This window comes from Manis javanica, chromosome 3, assembly GCF_040802235.1.
Source record: "Manis javanica isolate MJ-LG chromosome 3, MJ_LKY, whole genome shotgun sequence".
In the NCBI taxonomy this organism is placed as follows: domain Eukaryota; kingdom Metazoa; phylum Chordata; class Mammalia; order Pholidota; family Manidae; genus Manis; species Manis javanica.
Genome location: NC_133158.1, coordinates 77,262,606 through 77,285,772, shown reverse-complemented (window position 1 = coordinate 77,285,772; position 23,167 = coordinate 77,262,606). Strand labels below are relative to the sequence as shown.

The following is a 23,167-nucleotide window of genomic DNA, read 5'->3' as shown; positions in this document are numbered from 1 at the left end:
TCAATATTTCCTCTACAACTCAAGAACTAGTGATCTTATGGAACAGTTATAGCACTTCAAAAATATTTCTTTTTCTCTCTTCTTTTTTCTCTGTCCTACTGAAACATGCTATAAGTACACTGATATTGTTTTCTGTTCATTGACCATGCAGGAAATCATTGTCCTTCCATTTTCCCAAGAATTGAAAGAGATAGATACCCTGAAAGAAACGGGATCTCAGTGATGGGCTGAGTTACATACAAAGTCAAAATATACGGGCAAGTCTTGAGCAATGGGTGTCAACTTCAGGACTGCATACTTTGAGCCATCTTTTTTTGATGTCTTTAAAAAGGCCATCAAGACCCAAGAGTAGTGGTTTTCCCACCAGATGATAGTTCAGATATAGAGCTCATCAGGAGATGGGCTTCTGAGACTATGGAGCTCTTTATGAAAAGTACGAAGTCAAATGCATCATACTCAATTTCCAACCCAGTCTTGTAGAGCCAGGAAACTAATTCTTAGAGACGCAATAGCTGTTTCTGGGATGTGTTTACAGATCAGCTACATTTTATTCAATAATTGAGTTAAAACACATTTTATCAAATCATAGAACATGTTTTTTCCAATTAATCAGACCTCATTTATTTCACAAAATGCATATACATTTCTTTTTCTTAATAATAAGAAAGAAAATTTAAAAACCTATAATAAAAAAGTAAAGTTTAAATATGTGAAGAGGTACATAATTTTTCAGGAATCTTTTAGGGAGTTGTGAGCTAAAAATTTTGAAACCATGACACAAGAATATGCTGCATTGTACAATTAGAGCTGACCATTGTCTCACAATATCATGTAGCTTTGGGATATTTTATGACCTAAGCTTTCAAAAGATGGTTTTCTTGGATCTCTTCCATAGAACATATCCCACTGAAGGTTGAACAGTTCTTCAAATTTACAATATCTTCAAATATACTATTACTATTTGGCATTTACTGATTACTTGAATATATGAATATATGGAAAATTCTGCTAAGCACTTTCCATGTATAATCTCCTGTATAACAGCAGCATGATCCTATCATCTTATTGAGGTATAATTAACAAATAAAAATTATGTATATTTAGGGTGGATGATTAGGGTGTATGATTAGGGTGTATGATAGTCACCATTTTCTTCCTTCCCTCCTTTCCCCTTGCCCTTCTCTTCCTTCTCTCTCTCTTTCTTTTCCTGGTGAGAATACTTAACATCTACCCTCTTAGCACATTTCAAGTATACAATACAGTATTGTTAACTCTGTTCACATTTCTGTGTATTAGATCTTACGTGCAGAACTTGTTCACCTTGCGTAACTGACACTTTGTACCCCTTGACTGACATCTTCCCATTTACCCCTTCCTTTTGAGCCCCCGGCAATCACCATTTTACACTCTACTTCTATGAATGTGACTATTTTAGATTCCACATGCATTAGATTATACAGTATTTGTCTTTCTGTGTCTGGCTTATTTAACTTAATGTCTTCCAGGTTCACCCATGTTGTTGTAAATATCAGGATTTCCTTCTTTTTTAAGGTTGAAGAGATATTCCATTGTGTATACATATACCACTTTCTTTTTATCCATTCATCCATCAGTAGACATTTAGGTTGTTTTTCCATATTTTGGCTGTTGTGAAGAGTACTGCAGTGAAATAGGAGAGTAGATATCTCTTTGAGATACTGATTTTATTTCCATTGGATATATACCCACAAGGGGATTGCTGGATCATAAGGTAGCTCTATTTTAAAATTTTGGAGAAACCTCCATACTGTTTTTCATAACGACTGTACCAATTTACACTCTCATCAATAGCGTACAAGGGTTCCCTTTTCTCCACATCCTCACCAACACATGTTGTCTGTCTTTTGATAACTGCCAATTTAAGAAGGGCCATCTTACCTTTTCTCATCAAAACTAAAAGAAAATATTGTGGTTTTGATTTGCATTTCTCTGATTAGTGATATCGAACAGTTTTTCATGTACCTCTTGTCCATTTGTATGTCTTCGTTGAGAATGTCTATTCAGGTTCTTTGCCCATTTTTAAAAATCTGTTTTTGTTTTCTCCTGAGTTGTTTGAATTCCTTATATATTTTGGATATTAATCCCTTATCAGATATGTGGTTTGAATATATGAATATTTTTTCCCATTCCATAGGTTATTTTTTTATTTTGTTGATGGTTACATTTGCTGTGCGGAAGCTTTTCAGTCTGATGCAATCCCACATGTCTTTTTCGCTTCTGTTGCCTGTGCTTTTTGTGTTACATCCAAAATATCATTGCCCAGGCCAAAGTCAGGAAGCTTCTTTCCTATGTGTTTTTCTAATAGGTTTACAGTTTCAGGTTTCATGCTTAAGTCTTTAACCTAATTTAAGTTGATTTTTTGTATGTAGACTGAGATAAGGGTCCAATTTCCTTCTTTTGCGTGTGGGTATTCAATCTTCCAAATACCATTTATTGAAGAGACATCATGTCCCGGTTGTGTATTCTCAACACACTTGTTGACGATTTGTTGACTAGAGATATGTGGATTTATTTCTGGCCTCTATATTTTATTCCATTGGCTAATATATGTATTTTTATGTCAGTATCATATACCATAGCTTTGTAATATATTTGGAAATCAGGAAGTGTGATGCTTCCAGCTTGTTCTTCTTGCTCAAGATGGCTTTGGCTATTTAGGGTTTTTTGTGGTTTCATATGAATTTTAGGATTGTTTTTCCATTTCTGTAAATAATTTCATTGGTATTTTGATAGGGATTGCATTGAATTTATAGATCACTTTGGGTAATATGGACATTGAAACAATATTACTTTTTATGATCCATGTGTATTTTTTCACTTATCTGTGTCTTTTAAATTTTCTTCAACATTTTATAATTTTGGGTATGTGAGTCTTTCGCCTCTTTGGTTAAGTTGGCTCTTGAGTCTTTTTTTCCCTTCTTTTTTTAGTTAACAGACTTTATTTTTGGAGGGAGCAGTTTTAGATATATAAGAAATATTGAGCAGAATGTACAGACTCTTGAGAATTTTGTTCTTTTGTTGATATTGTGATTGTTTTCTCAGTTTCCTTTTTGCATTGTTTGTTGTTTGCGTATAGGAATGTGACTGATTTTTGTGTGTTGATTTGTGTCCTGCAACAGTACTGAGTTAATTTATTAGTTCTAACCATTTTTGTTGAGCTCCTGGAGTTTTCTACATATATAATCATGTCATCTGCAAGTAGAGATACTTTTACTTCTTCCTTTCTGATTTGGATGGCTTTATTTCTTTTTCTTGTCTAATTGCTCGGCCTGTGACTTTCAGTCCTATGTTGAAAAGAAGAGGCAAGTGTGAGCACCTTGCTTTATACTAGATCTTATAGGGAAAGCTTTCAGTATTTCTCTGTTGATCATGAGGTTAGTTGTGGGCCTTAATGTTTTATTTTGTTGAGTTAAGTTCCTTCTATAACAATTTGGTTGAGAATTTTAAGCATGAATCAGTACTGAGTTTTGTCAAATGTTTTTTCTGTGTCTATTGAGATGATTATATGTTTTTTTTCTTTCATTTTGTTAATGTGGTGTATCACATTAATTGATTTGCATATGTTGAACCATATTTGCTTCCCAAGAGTAAATCTCACTTAGTCATGGTTTTTGATCCTTCTATATGCTGTTGAATTCAGTTTGCTAGTATTTTATTGAAGGGCTTGTATTGTATTGCTATCAATTTCTACTTTCAGACCTGCTAATATTTGCTATATATTTAGATGCTCTGATGTATGCAAAGATATTTACAATTGTTGTATCTTCCTATTGAATTGACCCTGTTATCATATAATAACCTTTGTCTCTAGAGACAGTTTTTGACTTAATGTGTATTTTCTCTGATATAAATATAGCCACCTTTCTATCTTTTGCTTACCATTTGTATAGGCTATCTTCACTTTCAGACTATGTGCATCTTTACGTCTAAAGTGAGGCTCTTGTAGCTAGCATATCACTAGATCTTGTTTTTTTAATCCATTCAGGCACTCTGTGCTTTTGATTGGGGAGTCTCATCCATTTACATTTAAAGTAATTATTGATAAATGAAGAGTTACTATTTTCCTTTTGTTAGTTGTTATTTGTGTATTTTGCAGCTGTTTTCTCTCAGTCTTCCTTTGCTGTTTGATGCTTTTTTTTGTAGGGATTATTTTGATTCTTTTCTCTTTATCTTTTGTTCCCCATTTACTTTGTGTTCCTATCATCAGAGTTCACTTTTTATGTTGTACATCATTTATTAATTTTATCTTTTAACTTTTATATTTGTATTTATAATTGATTAAAAGTAACTTACACACCACCATTACAGTGTTATATTACCTGCATTTTGTCTTTATCTTTACATTATCAGTAAGATTAAGCTTTCATATGATTTCATGTTGCTGTTCATCACATTTCATTTCAGTTTGAAGAACTCCCTTAAACATGTATTTTAAGGGTGATCTAGTGGTGTTGAAAACTCTCAGTTTTTGTTTGGGAAAAACTTTAATCTTTCCTTTGTTTTTATTTTTAGCTTTGTTGAAGTATAATTGACAAAACTGTAAGATATTTAAAGTATACATCATCATGATTTGATATATGTATCCACTGTGAATGGATTCCTCCCCTTTGGTTAGTGAACACTTGCATTGATGTCTGCTCATTTGAAAAAGCAGTCACCTATTTTAGACTTTATGGGCTAGCTTTGGTGGAGAAGACCTTCACCTATGGATGGGTGCTAGGGCACCTGCTGCATGGGATGAGGGGGTTCTAGATGGAGGGAGAGAGGCATATCAGTGTGGACTCCAGGCACCTCCAACAACTGAGGTCAGTGTCAGCAAAGTCTGTGGATGTCCTTGGTGGTAAAAACTGTGGGTATCCATGGCAACAGTGAGGGCTGCTCTGGTCCTCCATAGTGAGAACTTCCGGGGTCCTCCTGCTTTCCTTATCTCCATGGGGGAACTTTGTTCTTATAACTCAATTAGCATTCTTGTATATCTCCCTCTTTCTGATAGGTGTGTCCTTTGGGAAATCAAACTTTTTGATACTTAGCCTAAGTACATTATAGGTAGGAAAGCAAATGCATTAAAAATAAAATTTAAGAGAAATCTGGATTCTCGCAATCCTTCCTCTGTATTAGAATGGTTAGAGACCTTTCCACGTAGTAGTTCATGACAGGAAAATTGAAGCCATTCAATTAATATTTTGGATTCCTACTACACATAAGGCATTATGAAAAAAAAAAAAAGGCCTGGCTCCTGCCATCAGGAAAAGAAACACATAATTATAAAATAGAGTAGAAAAAGGGCAACATTAGTATTTCTAGTAAAGTGTTATGAGTTCTGATTAGGTTGGAATTAATCAGTTTAGCTAGGCTCCTCAGAGGAGCTACCTGACCAACGTGCTGGTAGGATGGCATTGCAGAAGGGCTTAGTGTGACTGAGGATAAGACCCTAGTCAAATCAGCATCTTAAAAGTTACCCGACTTTTTAAAAACTGTCTGATACTTTGTTAAATTTTATTTGCCCAGTATGGTTCAGTTTGATGTCAATTGATTTTGTACGTGAACTAGGGTCAACTAACATTTATATGGCTCTGTACTCCCATTTCACTCCTTTCATAATCAGAAAGATCAAGTGACCTCAGCAACTTAAATTTTCAAGGTTTGCCAAGTAGATTTTGCTGGTTCCTTGTAACTCTGTGTGGGATCATGAGAAAGTTTAACAAGTTAAGTCCTTGTGTTCATTTATATTGACACATAATCTGCTTCTAGTCCTGGACTCCCCACTGCTTCTTGCTTTCGTTGATTCTAATTGCTTCTACTCTTTTCATAGTGGTTTTGTCAGAGTTTCCCTGGAAGTAAAAGATCTGCTGAGGGTGGGGTGTGTCAAGTGTGTCAAGAGTAAATGAGATGTTAACTGAAGTGAGAACCCGAATTGGTGAGTATGGACAGTTAACCTCTATGTTTTTAAATTTATACTTGAATTTATCATCTCAAGATAGGGATTCAATAATTTAAATTGAAGCCAGTTTTGAATTAATGTGATATTGAGAGATGTTTTCCCACTCCTGAACAGAGCAGGGGATTCAATGACAACCTTTCAGTGAAAGTGGGATCTTTGAGATTTTTCCCAAAGTGTTGTTCATGGGTTTCTTACATATTTCTTAGGGTATATCTGTACCCAAAGCGGCCTAATGAACCTGACCAAATTGGTGTATTTGCCATTTCTGTTCCTATGATTACATATAGAAACCCCTGCATCTATTAGTGGACTCAAGTCAGTTGTTGTGATTTGCCAACTGAGGGAACACACCAAAAATGAACAACTAATTTACTTAATTCACATGTTATTTTAGTTCTTTCTTTCATTTTACCTAAGCTTTTATTGAGATTGTAGTTTTGGAAAGCGATGGGGTAGGGCTACGGTTGCAGAGCAGACAGAAGAGAAAAAAATCTCTGACTGAAAAAAAAAAAAAAGAAGTTCCCTTTATTGCTCAACCCTTCGCATCCTTGTGGCATTGGTTCCCATTCCGCATCATTTTATTCCAGACAGTAGAACCCATCAGGCCTGCAGTGACTTATCCCAGGCATTGCATCCTACTTTGACAAATGTGTCAACAGATAATAGCCCTGCTGGTGCTCTGTTCTTTCCGGAAGCACTATCTCCTAACTATTGGGGCTTGGAAATTAACTAAAAGGAATCTATCCAAAGGATTAAGGCATTTAAGGGTGCAGGTTTTGAAAGTTTATATTTTGTTTTATTTGGCAACAGAAATGCCCTAAGGATTTCTGGGTAATCAGATCCATGGAAAAATCATTTAAACGTCTTTAAAACTTCTTTAAAATAATTTACTTAAATATTTACATTTCACATTAAATAGATCTAACTATCGAAGGCAAAGCTATGGTACATTGTTTGTGTTGAAAAGATTCAGTCCTCTCTGGTAGCCGACTTTATGGAAGGAAATATTTCTGCAGTTCTTTAAAATGTCTGGGGCTAGTTTTCAAAAGAGGAAGTTGCACACATATAATAATAGTAAAAGCTAATTTTTTATTTAGCTCTTCTAATGTACTGGATGTAGTTTCTAGGGCTTTACAAGCATTAACTCATTTAATTATCATTAAACACATTAGTTGGATATTATTATCCTTATTTTCCAGCTTAAGAAACTAAGGCACAGAGAAATTAATGAGGTTACCTGAGGTCCAAAGGTGGTAGGTTGAAAAGCCAGTATTTGTTTCTAGGCTGGCTCCTTCTAGAACTATGCTACACTGCCTCTAGAAAGTTGTCATTTCATAGATGAAATAACTTGCCCAGTTCACATGCCTATTAAGTGGTGGAGATGGGATTTGATCTCGAGGCCTTTGGGTCTCTTTCCAGTGCTTTTATTTCAAGTTGTCTCAGAGGTGAAAGGTAAAGAAACTGAAATCATTCAGCCTGAAGACCACTGAGAGGCAGTTTGGTTTTTTTTACATTGTGCTAGATAGAGGAAACTTGCAAAATATAGGCATTTATTCCATATTTCCAAATATAATACAATCATATGTTTGGCACTAGTTTTTCCCAGCAAAACCTCTTGCTTTGGGCCTCTGTCATGAACTGAATGTTTGTATTCCTTCCCCCCAAATTCATATGTTGAAGCCTTAACCCCCAAAGTTATGTTATTTGGAGGTGGGGCATTTGGGAGGTAATTAGGTTTGGATGACATCTTAAAGGTGGGGCTCCTGCGATGGCGTTTGTGTCCTTTTAAGAAGAGGAAGAGAGAGCATAGGTCTCTTTCCACCATATGAGGACACATTGAGAAGGTGGCTTTCTGCATATCAGGAAGCAGGCCATTACCAGAAAGAGAATCTGGGGGCACCTTGATCTTGGACTGTCCAGCCTCCAAAACTAAGAGAAATAAAAGTGTATGTTGAAGCATCTAGTCTATGGTGTGTGGTTCTAGCAGTCGGAGCTGACACAGACAGTCTCTGATCCATATGTCTTTGATAAGTCTTCACTACCACGCTCTCCTGCTCCCTGGGGAGCCAGGCCTCTGACCTTGACTGCAGAAGTGAACAATTAACTGTCCTTGAGGTTCTCCTGATGAAGAGTCTCCCTAACTGCTCTTCTGTCTAGCATGAGGGGGTCAGCTCTGACAAAAGTCCTGAGAAGTCCAGTGCTGGGCCTGGCACGGGGCTTCAGGCTGAATCCTGTGGCTGTGGTTGCTGTTGGGGTTAGACTACAGGGGGTCTCCTGGAGGGACACTGCCCCACCTCCACTCAACATCACAGCACAGGTTGGCTTCCTGATAATCATGAAGATGATGCAATAGGTAAAAATACAGTAAGTGAACAATGCAGTGCACCCAGTTGGAGCTCTCATTATGATGGGAAGTTCTTTTTGAATATTATGTCTTTAAGGATTGAGTTAGGGTATATTAAAACTTTAGCAATATTTGGGACATAATAGGTGCTAAGTACATGTTTCCCTCCCTTGTTTGTCTTCCCTTCCTATGCATGTAAAAATAATGATCATATAAACTGAAAAACATAACAGTTGATTAATTATTAAGTAAATATGTTTTAGGTACCTACTGTGTGCCTGGCATTCCTGGGCTTCACAGAGGACACCAGATATGTTGCACAAAGGCAAGGTCCTTAAGAAATATATATTGCTGCTATTATTTTTATTAGGATAAAATGTACATAAATAAAAATGAACCTTTTAAATGTTCATTAACATGATTAAAATTTTTTATCATTTTAAAGTGTACAACTTGGTGGCATTAAATAGGATGCTGTACAGTGATCTCAACCATCCATTTTCAGAACTTTTTTATCCTCTCAAACTGAAACTCCCTATCCATTAAACACTAACTCCCACTCCTCTCTCCAATCACCCGTGACAACTACCATTCCACTTTCTGCGTCTATGAATTTGACTATTCTAGGAACCTCATATTAGTGAAGTAATATAACAGTTGTTCTTTTGTGACTAGTTTATTTCACTTAGCATAATGTTCTCAAGGGTCATCCATGTTGTAGCATGTGTCAGAATTTCCTTCATTTTTAAGGCTGAATAATATTCCACTATATGTATGAACCCCATTTCGTTTATTCATTCATCCCTTGGTGGGCACAGGTTGCTCCCTTCCACCTTTTGGCTATTGTGAATAATGCTGCTGTGCACATGAGTGTACAAGCATCTGTTTGAGTCCCTGCTTTCAGTTATCCAAGTATATACCTAGAATGAAATTCCTGGATCATATAGTAATTCTGGTTTTAATGTTTTAAGGAGATGCCAAACTGTTTTCCATGGTGGCTGTACCCTTTTACATTCCCATCAGCACTGCACAAGAGTTCCAGTTTCTTGTTCCATATTCTCTCCAATACTTGTTATTTTCTATTTTTAAAAAAAATAATAGCCATCCCAATGGGTGTGAAGTGGTATCTCATTGTGATTTTGATTATATTTCCCTAATGACTAGTGATATTGACAACTTTTCATGTGCTTATTGACTATTTGTACATCTTCCCTGGACAGATGTCTATTTAAGTCTTTTGACCATTTTGAATTAAGTTGTTTATATTTCATTTTTGAGCTGTAGGAATTCTTTTAAATATTCTGCATATTAATCCCTTGTTAGAGATTATGACTTGCAAATATATTCTTCAATTTTGTGAGTTTTCTTTTCACTCTCTTGATAGTGTTCTTTGATACATAAAAGTTTCAATTTGATGGAGTCTCATACATCTTTATCTTTTGTTGTCTGTACTTTTGGTGTCCTATCCAAAAAATCGTTGCAAATCCAGTGTCATGAAGATTTTCCCTTATGAAGGAACATCCTTTTTTTTTGGTAAAGAAAAGTCTTAAGGGAAATAGAAAATAATGGAGATCACTATATAATCATTTCTAATTGAGGAGTTTAGATAATAAGTATACAACTGTGCAGAGAAGAGCAGAGAAGAGAGACAACAATCCAAGTCCCTGAATTAAATCTCAACTCCAAGTCGATTTACTTCCAGCAAAAAGAGACAAAGAGGGAACACAGAAGACACAGTGACTGCCCAAACAAAGAGGAGCTCCAGGAGTAAGCTAAGTACTTGGAATACATGACAATTGGGTTATTATTTCAATAAATACTTCAGACTTTTGTAGTATTTTGTTTATATTTATTTATTGTATATGCTTTTTTATCTCCCAAATCCAATTAGCCTTCAAAACAGGAGAAAGCTTGTTGTGGGGTAGTGGATTGATGGTGGATGTGGACAGCAGTTAAGCAATTTTTGCCAGAAAGATCTAATTGTGCAATCTGGGAGACTCTTCAGTTTTCAATGACAATATTTATTTGTATGGTTTTGATTCACTGATGAATAGCAAAGATTTGCTTTGGCATCCATGTGTCCTGAGGTTTCCAGGGCATTTGTGACTTCAGTTCATTTTGTTCTGTTTTAAGACTAGAGACCTTGATTCTTGTTTTAGAAAGGATTTCCAATATAACTAGATAATGTTTTTAAAGTGTCATGCCAATCACCTTATGAATTACCCTTCAAGTCAGGGTATGAATTTGTAATTAAATCTTGAGTAGTTTCTTGGAACAATGTGGGTCTTTTAAGAACTCCAAACTGAATTTAATGGCTTCCCAAAGATCTGAAGCCTCTCTCAATTTTTGTTTGTTAGGTAATTTGCTGTTGGACTGCTATTCAAACACAAAGTCTCTCTCTGTTTTTTCTTTATCCTTCATTTCTTAATATTCTTCTTAGTATGATTTTATGCTCAGTGTTAGGAGGGGCCAGATCATGAAGGGTCTTCTCCTGTCAAGATGTGTGGACTTTATGTGGCAGAGACAGGGAAGCCACTGAGGAGACAGGATCATATTGTTTCATTAGAAGACCCACCTTTGACAGCCTTAGCACAAAGCACCTGGAAGCAGTTGGGATGGGGCTGGTGGTTTTATTCTCTCCTTCTCTTCATATTGCAACCTCTCTGGAGAAAGGAGCCTTATGTCATAATCCTATGAAGAACCAGGGAAAAATGGGTCTGTGAAACAGAAACAAAACTAATACCCAAACATAAACATGTTCCTATGGGACTCTATTGACGTGGCACTGATATTTCTTTTGTAATGTTTACCAAGCAGCCAGCCCATCAGACACCAGATACCCAGGCTCCTCTCACTGTGGCTTCCCTCCTCTTTACTCCTAGCTGCCAGGTCCTTCACTCCCAGTTTGCTTGTCTTCCCTGCAGAGCTACTGGTCAGATGCTGAACCTTGGGGACTGGGACAGGCAATTTATATTCTGAAACAGAGGATATATATTTGCCATTTCCCCTTGAAAGATTTAAAATATACACAGCAAGAGAAAAAATGTTGTTATGAAGTGCCACCCCCACCCCCCACTGACATTCTCATTACCCATGGTCAATAATGAGGAATATTTTGCCATATTGCTTTTATTACTAAGCCCACTTTTTTGCTGAAGAATCTTAAAGCTAATGCCAGACCTCATGTCATTTCATCCCTACATGCTTCATATACCTCTCAAAATATAAACATTTTCTCACTTAGGTACAATGATCATATCTAAGAACATTAACAAGAATTCTTGGCATTTTCTAATATCCAGTCTAAATGCAAATGTCCCTGATTGTCTAAAAAAATGTCTTTTTATAATTTGTTTGTTGAACTAAGATCCAAATAAAGTCAACATTATTTTATAAACATTTCATTATCCACCAGGTATTAGATTTTTTTCTGACAACTTCCTTAACTCCGCATTTTTTCAGTTTGCTTTTAAATGTTTTCATGTAGGTCACAATTTTGGAAGACATTTATATCCATTTCTTAAATTGGTTGCCATGTGTGGTAGGCTGAATAATGATCTCCAGTGATAACCAGCTCCTAATCCCTGGAACCTGTGAATGTTACTGTCAGTGGCAAAAGATACTTTGCAAATGTATTAACTTAAAGAACTCAGTGTGGAGAGGAGCTGGATTATCAGGTGGACCCTAAATGCAGCCCTTATAAGGAGGAGGCAGAGGGAGATCTGACACAGCTGAGAAGGCCACATGATGGGGCAGAAGGAAAGGGAATGGGAGAGAAGATGCTACACCATAGGCTTTGAAGATGGAGGCAGGGGCCACATGCCAACAGAAAAGGCAAGAGAAAGAATTCTTCCCTGCAGATCATGGCCCTCCTGGCAACCTGGTTTTGTCCTGGTGAAATTGATTTCAGACTTCTGGCCTCCAGAACTGTAAGATAATAAATTTGTGTTGTTGTAAGGCTCCAAGTTGATAGCAATTTGTTACAGCAGCCCTAGGACTCTAGTGTGCTGTGGTTCAAAGACACTTATTAAGAAGGAATTATATCCTCTGTAGAAGATAATTTAGAGGCCAGAACTACTGGAGAGGCTGCATGTAATAGAGGGAAGAGCGAAGACCTGGCGGCTGGATTCCAGACCCCAGTCACACAGGCTTTGGGCCAAGGCACCTGGCCTTTCTGGTGTTCAGTTTCCACCTATATAAAAATTAAGGGAATGGGAGGGATAAATTATATTCGAGGGCCCTTTAGTCTCCTTTTCCTTGGCAATAGAACAACAGAGGACACTGAATTCTTATAAAAGGTCTTGTAGCTGAAGGGGATGTGGGGAAGGAAGGGAGCAGGGAGACAGTGCACGGCAACCAAAGCTGCCTTCTTACTTCAGTGCTGTGGATGGCCCTGCCTCGGTTCTTCCTGAGAGCGGAGCACTGCCATTCCTCCGTGTCTGTCCCGAGCACAGCCACGGCAGCCTCAGCTCAAAATCAAGGGTTTGAGGGGCTCTGGTCTAGAGGCTGAAGGCCGTTTCTCTGAGTTTCCCACCCTAGAGAAGTCTCTGAATGTAGTACTTGAGAGCCTTTGGACTTCTTAGGCAATAGCTGTTTTAGTAAACCTGGGTGGGGCCTCTGGGAATAACCACATTTATTAAGTGTTTAGTGGGTCCTCTACTGGGTTAAAAGCTTTATAGTATATAAAACCATTAAATTTTCACAAACATCTCTATGGCTTTTCAGACCTCTGTTGTACTGGCAAAGAAACTGAGGTTTGGAGAGGATGTGACCTTACCCAGCGTGACAGAGCTGGTAAGTGGCCAAGTCTGAACTCAGACCTAGGTCATCTGGAACCAAAGGCCATATACCTGAGGTTCTCTCCTCGAAAGGCAATTTAAGGCAATGTGGGTGGTTGCTTAAGACTAAGGCACCCAGCTGTGTCTCAGGCTCTGAGTCTGTCTTTAAATTGTGGATTTCCATGTAGACTTCTTGGAGTAAAGAACAGTGGGAAACCTTTGTACCTGGGTTTGGGAAACTTCTATTAAAGCCATTTCTCACTTACCACCTGCAGTCACTTTGTAAGTGCCTTAGAATTTGGAAAAATATGAAGTGGTACTGCAGTCATATTCTATAACATATTATATGTTAGCATTTATCTAAATACTTGATTCTTTTTTTGGATATTGTTCTTAATTCTTAGATTATACGTTCTTTCAGTTCAATAATGATTTCATTGTTTTTTTACTATAGACTCCCAATTCCCTAGAGCATTGCTGAGCATATGAAATAAGTAAATACCTTTTCTATTTAAAAGTTTCAATAGAAGAATGGAAGAAACCATTTTTTTCCTTATCTTAGAGTGGGGATAATGACTCTCACCTTAAATGCTGATTCTAAGTTAGTACATATAATGCTAAGAACATGTTTTTACTGCTAACGAAATAAAGGAATTTCAAGTTATTATCTGGTTTGCTGTTTCTTAAATGGAGTCTGGATATACTCTGGTAAAAAGAAATTTCATTTTGGTAAGAAATTATTTTCCTAATTATACAGACTTTAGTTTCTTAGGTTGTATTTCTTAAACTAGATTTTGAACATAACGTTTGTGGTCCATGAGAATATTTTTCTTTAGAAGGTGTCAGTACATCTCTGAGGTTGCAATTGATTTAGTTTGTACCCGTGTTTCCATAACATATAGCCCATGCTACATTTGATGAAAATGAATCTGTACATACACACATACCTACTCATGCATGCTATTATTTTTCTGAAACAATTGAGAGTGAGTTGCAGACATAGTATCTTTTCACTACTAAATGCTTCAGAGTGTAAAAACAAGGACATTATCTCCAATAACATTGTGTAATTATTATCAGTGAATTTTATATGTAGCCATTTATATAACCATCAATCCAGTACTATTATAAAAACAGCAAAACCTTACTCAGATTTCTCAAATTGTCTTGCTAATGTGATTTACACTAAAAGAAGAAAAAATTGTGATTTTCTGGTTTAGGATCCAATTCAGAATAACATGTTTCATTTAGTTGTCATGTCTTTTTTATCTCTGATCTGGAATTGCTTGTCAGTTTTCCTTTGTCTTTTGTGAACTTGGCTTTTTTTTAAGTAGGTCATTTGTCTTGTAGAATTTCCCTTGATTTGGGATTTTTTCAATTTTGTCTCTTCATGATTCAACTCAGGTTATATATTTTTTGGCAGGAATACCACAGAAGTGTTTTTTTTTGTCTTTTTTTGGCAGGATTGAGGACAGTAATTGGGAATGATTTTCTGTTTCCCCAAAGACTAGCCCACACCTGGCATGTAGGAGGTGCTCAGAAATGCTTGTTGGACATGTGAATGTTCTGGAAACATTGCTTCTTTCATACTGTACATATTAGGTGCTCAATTAATAACCTTTAAGCTGAAGTAAATTGCTGCTCTTTATGAAAGTGAGAAATGAACCCAGTAAGAACCCTGCTTCTCTTTTTGCCTTCCTGTATTTGGGATCATTATCTTGGAGATCTCACTTCACCCCAGATTTGTGACTTTTCTTCCTCTTGCCTTATCCCTAGCTATTTTGATTCCTAGAAAACTGCAGTTATCCTTTTCAAGACTCTAATGGGTGCTGTGAAGACCTGCTTTCTGTTGCTGGGTGCTTTAGGCAAGTGTACCTCCATGATTAAAATCTCCACGCCACCCTGAGCTCCTGAGGATTTTTCTGCTCTTTTGTGTTTCACTTTATCTGTCATCTTGTTTCCACTTCTGAGGCCCAGCCCTCTGGATTGTTTCATCCTCTGGCTGTGCCATACTAGTGAAATTATGTGGGTAATCAAATCAGTGATGGGTTTATTTCAGGCACCAGAGTCATTTTTGCTTGAAACTTCTTCCTGCTGCTGTCTTCTGACTGCCTTAGCACTCAACCCACTTTTTATTTATGGGTTGGGAACATCTATGCCCCAGGAATATTTTCTGGGCCTAGTCATTTAGTTCAAATGGTGGAAAACATTTCCCTTTTTCAGGAATCATGAAATTGAATCTAGTGGGATTGAGTAAATGGGTTGCTCTTCCTACTGGTGGCTAAAAACCATTGCTTATTCAGCTTTCAACAAACAATTATTGAGAACTTACTAAACAGAAGTAATGATACCAATACCATTGTTTTCGGGAATTCTGTAGAGGCAGTGGAGATGTGCTGCTCAAATCAACTTCCACGAGAACTTGCTGCAAGGGTAGCACTTCCTTGTGCTCACTCCCCTTTGCCTTCTCTCAGCTGGTGACTACAGACTGAGTGTGGTGGCAGTGCTAGAGCCAGGCTGTTTCTGTCCATTCTGGACCCCTCTAAAGGGTTATCTTTGCTTGGGACGCATAGCCAGGCTTGCTTATACTTTTTCAGAGCTGCATTTCGGTCTGACCCGCCTATGACTGAGTCCTTTCTCTTGTCTCCTTTTCTTTGCCAGGTGTCTGACCTGCACTGTGGTCTGAAGACTCTCTCTTCTTATGCTGGCTGATTCTCTTCTTAACTCTTCACAGGCATTCCTCCTAGAAATTCTCCTGCATGGCTAATTTCATCTTGACATGTTTATTGGAAGACGTGAGCTGACACAAGTTCCCAGTCCAGTATAGCGTAGATGAAATGTGTGTAAATAACACAGAATGCTCTTCATTCCATTTCTCATCAATACTCAGTGGTAGGATTAAAGTACAACAGGAACATACAATCTGAGATTTAAAAAAAAGACATATATTTCATATAGTATGTCATTTCCTTGAAGGTGAGGACCATGACAATATAATTCTTTGTTCAGTTTTCAGAACTCCTGTCACGGGTGATAAATAAAAGGACTTAAGAGGAGAAAAATAATAGTAGAAGTAATAATAATTTGAGATCCTTCCTTATGCCAGGCAATAAGTACTTCATGTATTGTTTTCTAATCCTCATAGCAACCTCACAAAGAAGATATTGTTGCCATCCTCCTTTTGCGGATGAGGAAAATGAAAACAGAGGTTAAGTAGATAACTCAAGGTCACCCTCGAGTTAGGGAGTAGCTCTGCCAAGTTTGGATTCATGGGACTCTGATGGCCTTGATTTTCCCTTGATATGCTCAGTCTTAGGGAAGATCTTTAAACTTAGGCTAGACCTTAATCCACCTGGGAGGTTTGAGCAGTGACTCTCTCTGTGGGCTAGAGATAGGCTAGATTGGAGTCTTGGTTCATGAGTTATACATTCTAAGTATTTTATATGGTATATTTAGGAATTTTTGGGGAAGAAAGGTTATGTCATGGAGTTAGGTTTCTCCTTATTAGATTCTGTGGTCTAGGGTTGCAGAAAGTGGCACAAAAGGAAGGTAGACACAAAAGACCACATGTCCTGTGATTCCATTTATATGAAATGTCCGGAATAGAAAAATCTACAGGTGGAAAATAGATTATGAAATAGTGATATAAAAGTAGATATATGAAACAGTTGTTGCCAGGGGCTGAGGGGAGAGTACTAGGAGATGTAGGGTTTCTCTTTTGGGTGATTAACATGCTGGAATTAGATAGTAGTGATAGTTGTACCACCCTCTGAAATGTTAAAAACCACTGCTTTGTACCTATATTCTAAAAGGGTAAATTTTTTTGATACATAAATTATATCTCAATAAAAAATTGTATGTATATGCTGCACAGAAGGCTCTCAGACACTCTCTTCAAAAACTCAAACTATTGAGTTCGATGAAACTTCTCACGTTACAGAAGTTTAATCTTAAACTAAACCATGATTCTTGATTCTTACCTTGTCTTCTGAGGGGCTAAATGCATTTCTTAGTCTAGTATGTGTCCATATAATACATCCTTTTGGACTATACTTTGTCAAGATTTCAAAGCAATCTATTTGGATGTGGGTGTCTGAACCAAAAGGCTGGTCCAACTCTGGAATCTAGACTTGATCCTGGGTCTGGTTGTTAGACCCAGATGGTGCCCCAGTGGCTGCAGCAGACAGGATGGCTTTGACAAGACTCCTGTTTCCAGAGGTGGAGCTTGAGCAATTTCTGTCCCTAGGAGCCTGGCAGGGACATGGATGAAGACATCCCTGTGTGTCTGGTTGGGACTCAGGAGCTGTGGCTGTACTGACTGCCAGCACTGCACACTCGCTGGCTCCCACAGCTGTGGGAACTTCCTGTTCTTGGCAGAGGACAGCAGAGCTCTGACTCTCTCTGTAATTCCCCTGTGCCACGAGGTGTGGGTGCCTTTGCTGGGCTGAGCTCCAGAAAGGGAGTCTTCCCATCCGTGTTCCGTCCTTAACTATGGCAGCCAGTTGCTGTAGGTTTTTGGAATGAACGATTGTAAATTTGTCTCAGTTTTTCTCGGTGTAGAATGAGATGGATCCAGATGTTATGCTTGCACAGGAAGAGAGTTTGAAGGGATCTTGTGAATCACTATGTCCCCCAGACTTAGAGACAGGAAGTGACATAGGCAGTTCATGGCAGAGCTGGGACTAAGTCCACGTCTCTAAGTCCTACTGTAGGATTCTGTCCATCTTGCCTTGAACCTCTCATAAGTAGCTATGTGGTCGTGAAAGTGATATATGTGCATGGATTGACTAATGAATTCAGAGCCTTCTGCTTTGCTCTCTTAGGTTTGTAGCAACACCCTGATATGGTCCATGTATTTCCTGTCTTCAGCTTTCTCTCTAGGCTATTTTCTAGCCTTTTTTGGGAAATGTTTTCAAACATTTCAGGTAGGACCTTCTAATTCAATTCATTTTACCTCTAGTCTAGTCCACAAACTCTTTTTGAGTATGTCCTAAGCATTGTGGTGGTATTTGGGGGAATAAGAGATGAGTAGGACCCAGAGGCTCACCCTGAGGCATTTACAGTCTAGAAGAGGAAACAAACATAAATATAATGCACACAGAATGATAGTTGCTGCAATAGAAATATACCTAAGGTACGGAGCAAAGAACATAGAGGGAGTAACTTGAGGGCATGGAACATGGGAGGCAAGGAGATAGCTGTAGGCTTCATGGAGGAGGTGACATCTAAATTGGGATTTGAAGAAAAGCAGCACCTGGAACAAAAAAAGTTAATGCCAAGCTTTTATTTCATACTTCCACTCAGGTACTACTTACGAAATTTAGCATAACAAAAATTGTATTGCAAATATTTCCAGAAGAAAACAGGCAGATAGGTCCAAGTTGGGACTTAGGTTTCATACTGAACAGCTCTCCACAAAAATGTGGACTTTGCTTACATACTATTTAAGTAACATACCAACTGAGGAGGCTAAGAGTAAGCACTGCTGGTCTATAGCCAGAAAAAATGTGTATGAGAGTAAAAGTTTGTCCAAGGGCAGTAACAATATTATTAACATTTTTTTGAGCATTTCTTAGTGCTATACTTCATGTTTGTTACAAGCATGTTACTTAATTCTCCTAACAACTGGGTAAAGTAGGTACTGGTATTTTTGTAGCTGAAGAAACAATCTCAGAGAGATAAGAAATAGTAATTTGCCTGAAGTCAGAGAGCTGGAAAATGGAAAGCCAAAATTTGAACTCAGGAGTGTCTAACTCCAGGGACTGAACTCTTGACTCCTATCCTGTGTCATGGTGGAAACAGAACTGGAATATAAACTAGAATTCATCTGAATCCTTTAAATCTCCCCCATGGAAGTCCTAGCCATGAGAACATGTGAGGCACATGGAGTTGGACTGATCAATGAATATTTGCTGAATTCCTGAAAAGTGCCTAATGCTGTGTGAGACCCTGTAAGGAATGCAGAGAAACATGAGCTTAACTCTTGGAGGATGAAACTCACGTAAAAACAGAGGCCCAAGGCCATGTGGCTAGTGAGCAAGACGCAAGACTTGAACGTAGGACTTTGAACGTTGGAACTGGTAGTCTTCTACAACCCTTCTAGACAGATTTTGGCATAATTAGCCAGGAGAGTTAGCTTCCACAGAACTGGAACCTAAATGCATGTCTCACACAATCTTTAGGGTAAAGGTTTCATTGTATTTGTTTTGTGACTTGGGATTTACGGTGGTGCCAGAAAAAGGACGTGTTAAGACTGTGAGTCAGAAAGACTTTAAGTCCTATTTAATGTGATTTCTTATACTCTTTTCTGACCCATGAACTACTTTCTATACATATAGGTTTTTTTTAATAGAAAGATCTCAGATTGCTTTTCAAATCATGCTTTGTTCACATTCTTACTGTATTTGGATAAAAATACACCTACAGAGTGAGCTAAACTAGTTTTCATATAGAGCAGAGTTTAAAAATCCATTGTTGAAAGATCTGAAGTTGCATGTATTTCCTGATTTCAGTGAGAAAAATTCATAGCAGCTTTGGTCAACATAGAAAATTAAAAATTAAGTTGAAAGCTAGAGGAAGAAGCTAAGAAAGGAGACAGGTATTGTGTAACATTCCAGAAAGCTGTTATGACCATTTGATATGTTCAGAGCTTTGAAGGTTTTGTACCTCATTTTATGTGGTCACATGATAGTATCTTGGGGTGTAGCAAAGACTAGCTTTATGACCAACAAGTGATTAGAGGGACTTTAGAAAGAGTTTCTGAAGGAAACCTTTCCTTACACCTGAAATCTGACCATTAGAATTTCATTCTTTTGAGCCTAAGGGATTTTTCTGGAGTTTTCTCTTAAAATATACTTACCCTTAAAGTAATAGTGTGTTATACCCTTGTTTAATATCTCAGTGACTTGCTAACAATTCATTCACAATTTTACCAGGTTGTGAATTAATAGATTCAATTCTTGGACTATAAAGCAAGAATGACCTTAGGTATTGCCGAGTTCTACCCCCTCACTTTATAGATGAGGGAATTGAGGCCCTGGGAGGGTAAGTGATTTCCTTAAGATTAATTAGGAGAACAGGAATGAGAAATCAGAATTTGTTATTCCCATCCACTCTTTTGAAAGAGGATTTTTTACTTTTTACTTCTTGTACAAGAATACATGAATATATATATACACGTATGGTTTCTTCATAAAGATTTATATAATATCAAACCATAAATGGTAAAAAGATTAAACTCCTCTTTCTCCTTTTCCATTTCCCCTTGTGAATACTGTTGGAACCTTCTCTGTGCACACATGCACATGGATATATACAGAAACAAATAATGAAATATAGTTTAAAAAATATTAATAAAGCTCAACTTGTTTCATTTTATTAAAAAATTTTTTTATAATGAACTAATGTTTTTATTAAAATGACAGATAAATAGAATGCTTAATGGCATCAGAAAATACTTGATTTATAACTTAGAAAATATTCAAGAGACAAAACTGTACATTCAGTTTTTGTGAACCATCTAAAAATTAGGATATTGATTGTATGGATATTCAACAAATCTTAAAAATGATTACATCTCAAAGTAGAATTATTGTGACCTTATGCTTTTCTGTATAAAATTTTTATTTTTTGAATAAGTAATATATTACATACCAAAAAGTCCAAAAGATTTTTTTAAAAAGTAGAAAGTCTTTCACCTATCTCTGTGTCTTAATCATGCAGTTTTCCCTGGAGGTAACTAGCATTACCAGTTTCCTGTGTAGCTACCCAAAGGGATTCTCTGCTCATACAAGTATTTATCTGCCTGTTTTTAAAAACAAATTTTGTCATATAACCCATATTTATTTTTACCTTACTTTAAAGAAAAATAATTTTTCTTGGATATTATTCCAGATTAGCAGATAAAAAGCCCCTCTTTGTCTTTTATTATTTATTTATTTATTGAAGTATAGTTGATATACCATTATTGGTTTCAAGTATACAACATAGCGATTCACTCTTCTTTTAATAGTTACAACAGAATAGTACAGTTCTATATATGTATACCCTTCTGTGTAGTATAGTTCTATAGCAATGCAGTTATGGACAGTATTGCATTATATGAATTTCAAATAATTTATTTAACCTGTCACCTACTGATTTAGTTTTTCACTGTTTCCCTAAGTAAAAATCATGGCAATACATAACTTGTATATGCAGTGTTTCACACATAAAAGAGAACATTTATAGAGTAAATTACTGGAAGTGGCAATTCAGGGTCAAGTGTATGCATTCGTCATCTTGACAGATATTACCTAATCGCCCTGTTTGGGAATTGTATCAGTTTACCTTCTTCTAGAAATACCTGAAAGCAACTTGCTTTCCCATGACAGTACACAGGAATTTGCTACATTCTTGGTCACCCATCTTGGTCTTCACAGAATGGTTGCCCCATAGTTTACATTATCCTTTATTGGTGGACATCTGCTTTATTTCTAATTTTCAGCAGTGCAAATGATGCTGCTTTGCACAGTCCCATGCCAGTCTGTGAGTATCTCTGTAGGAAATACCTAAAAGTGGAAATCCTGTTTTGAAGGATATACACATGTTGTATTTTGAAAAATAATGCTAAATTTCTCCATAAACAGGCTGAAGTAAATCATGCCCCCACCACAGTATAACAGGGTATCAGTTCCCACACCTTCTCACCAAAATTAGGTATTATTAATTCATTTAATTTTTACCACTCTGATAGTTGAAAATGAAAGCATACTTATATCCTAATTATTATATTTACTCTCTTATATTCTCATTATTATGCTTTTTTCTTTTGATATCTGTATCTTTTAGTTCCTTATATTGGATATTTAGTTCGATGGTGAATAAAAATGGTGAGAACGGTCATTCCTTTTCTCTCTCTCTCTCTCTCTCTCCGTCCTGCTCTGCCACCTCCTTTCTTTCTTTTTCCTTCTTTCTGTGTCCCTCTGATACTTCAGAGGTGGGGAGATAGGAAGAAACTTCTTTCTTATTTCTTCTGAAATAGGAGAGCTTTTGGTGGAAGCTCATACTTTGTGACCCAAGGCATTCCTTACACAGCTTCTATGCTAGTCCACTGAGTTGCCTCCATTCCTTAGAAGACCTCTGTCCTTGAAAGCCTTATAGAAGACACAGGGTTTTATGGTAGCTGCAGATCACAGAACAATATGGTTGCTGTGTGCCCTTAGGGCAGTGGTCCTCAAACCTGACTTCCTACCAGAATCCTTTATGAAGGATTATAAAGATACAGACTCTTGGGTACCATCCTGCTTCCATGAATCAGAATCTCTGATGATGGGTAGGACTTGGGAATTTTATAATTGTCTCAGTTAAGGTTCAGAGCTTTTATTTGTACTCCTAGTGGATATGCTTAACATTTAAACAAACATTTAACATATATTTAGCCTATACTCAACCCAGAATTCATCGGTATCTATAACCTCCTCTAGGAGAAGACTAAACACATGTCCTTAAAATATTTAAAGTGCCTCACTTCCGATGACAAGGCAGATACATTTTTGAGACTTCTGAGAACCAACTTTCCATCTGCATAACAGTAGTTTCAGAGTTTCAAAGTTACAGAACAGAATCAAAAGCTCAATGAGGGCTTTGTTATCTTGCAGAGTTGTGGTGTTTCAGTAGGCATGTTGGGGATTCTTACATAGCCCAGTTTAGAACTGTCGACATTCCACCTCACCTGGAAGCTGTGCTCCTGCAGTCAGAGGGATCACAAGTCTTTCTTGGGACTTTAAGAACAAGCATAGGTACTTCATCACTACCACAAATATATTGCACTGGGTCATACTGATTGTGTAGGCCCATATCATTCTTTATGAGTAAAATCTACAAAGGATACCTGGGACATCTCTTGTGGATATATGTTCCTATCTGTTGAAAGACCATTTTCAACAACCTATTGAGAGTGATCAAATGTCATGACTTAACTACATAAAACAGGGTTTTCCTGCTTTCCTGGCTGGGGGAGTTCTTATTTGCCCTAATCCACCCGTGCTCAAACAACTAGCTTTCAGTCCTTGTATATTCACATCA

General features: G+C 37.2%; 1 long non-coding RNA gene across 3 annotated transcripts in view; it reads left to right on the top strand.

Moving 5' to 3' along the window:
* LOC140848403 (uncharacterized) overlaps window positions 1-23,167 on the top strand; it is a 186,181-nt gene that overhangs the window by 15,274 nt on the left and 147,740 nt on the right. Inside the window, exon 2 of one of the 3 annotated variants that reach the window (XR_012129221.1) lies at window positions 5,852-5,956. The exons of the other annotated variants lie outside the window; for them this stretch is intronic. This is a non-coding gene — a long non-coding RNA (uncharacterized lncRNA). The remainder of the gene's footprint in view (window positions 1-5,851; window positions 5,957-23,167) is intronic. 3 annotated transcript variants of the gene reach the window in all.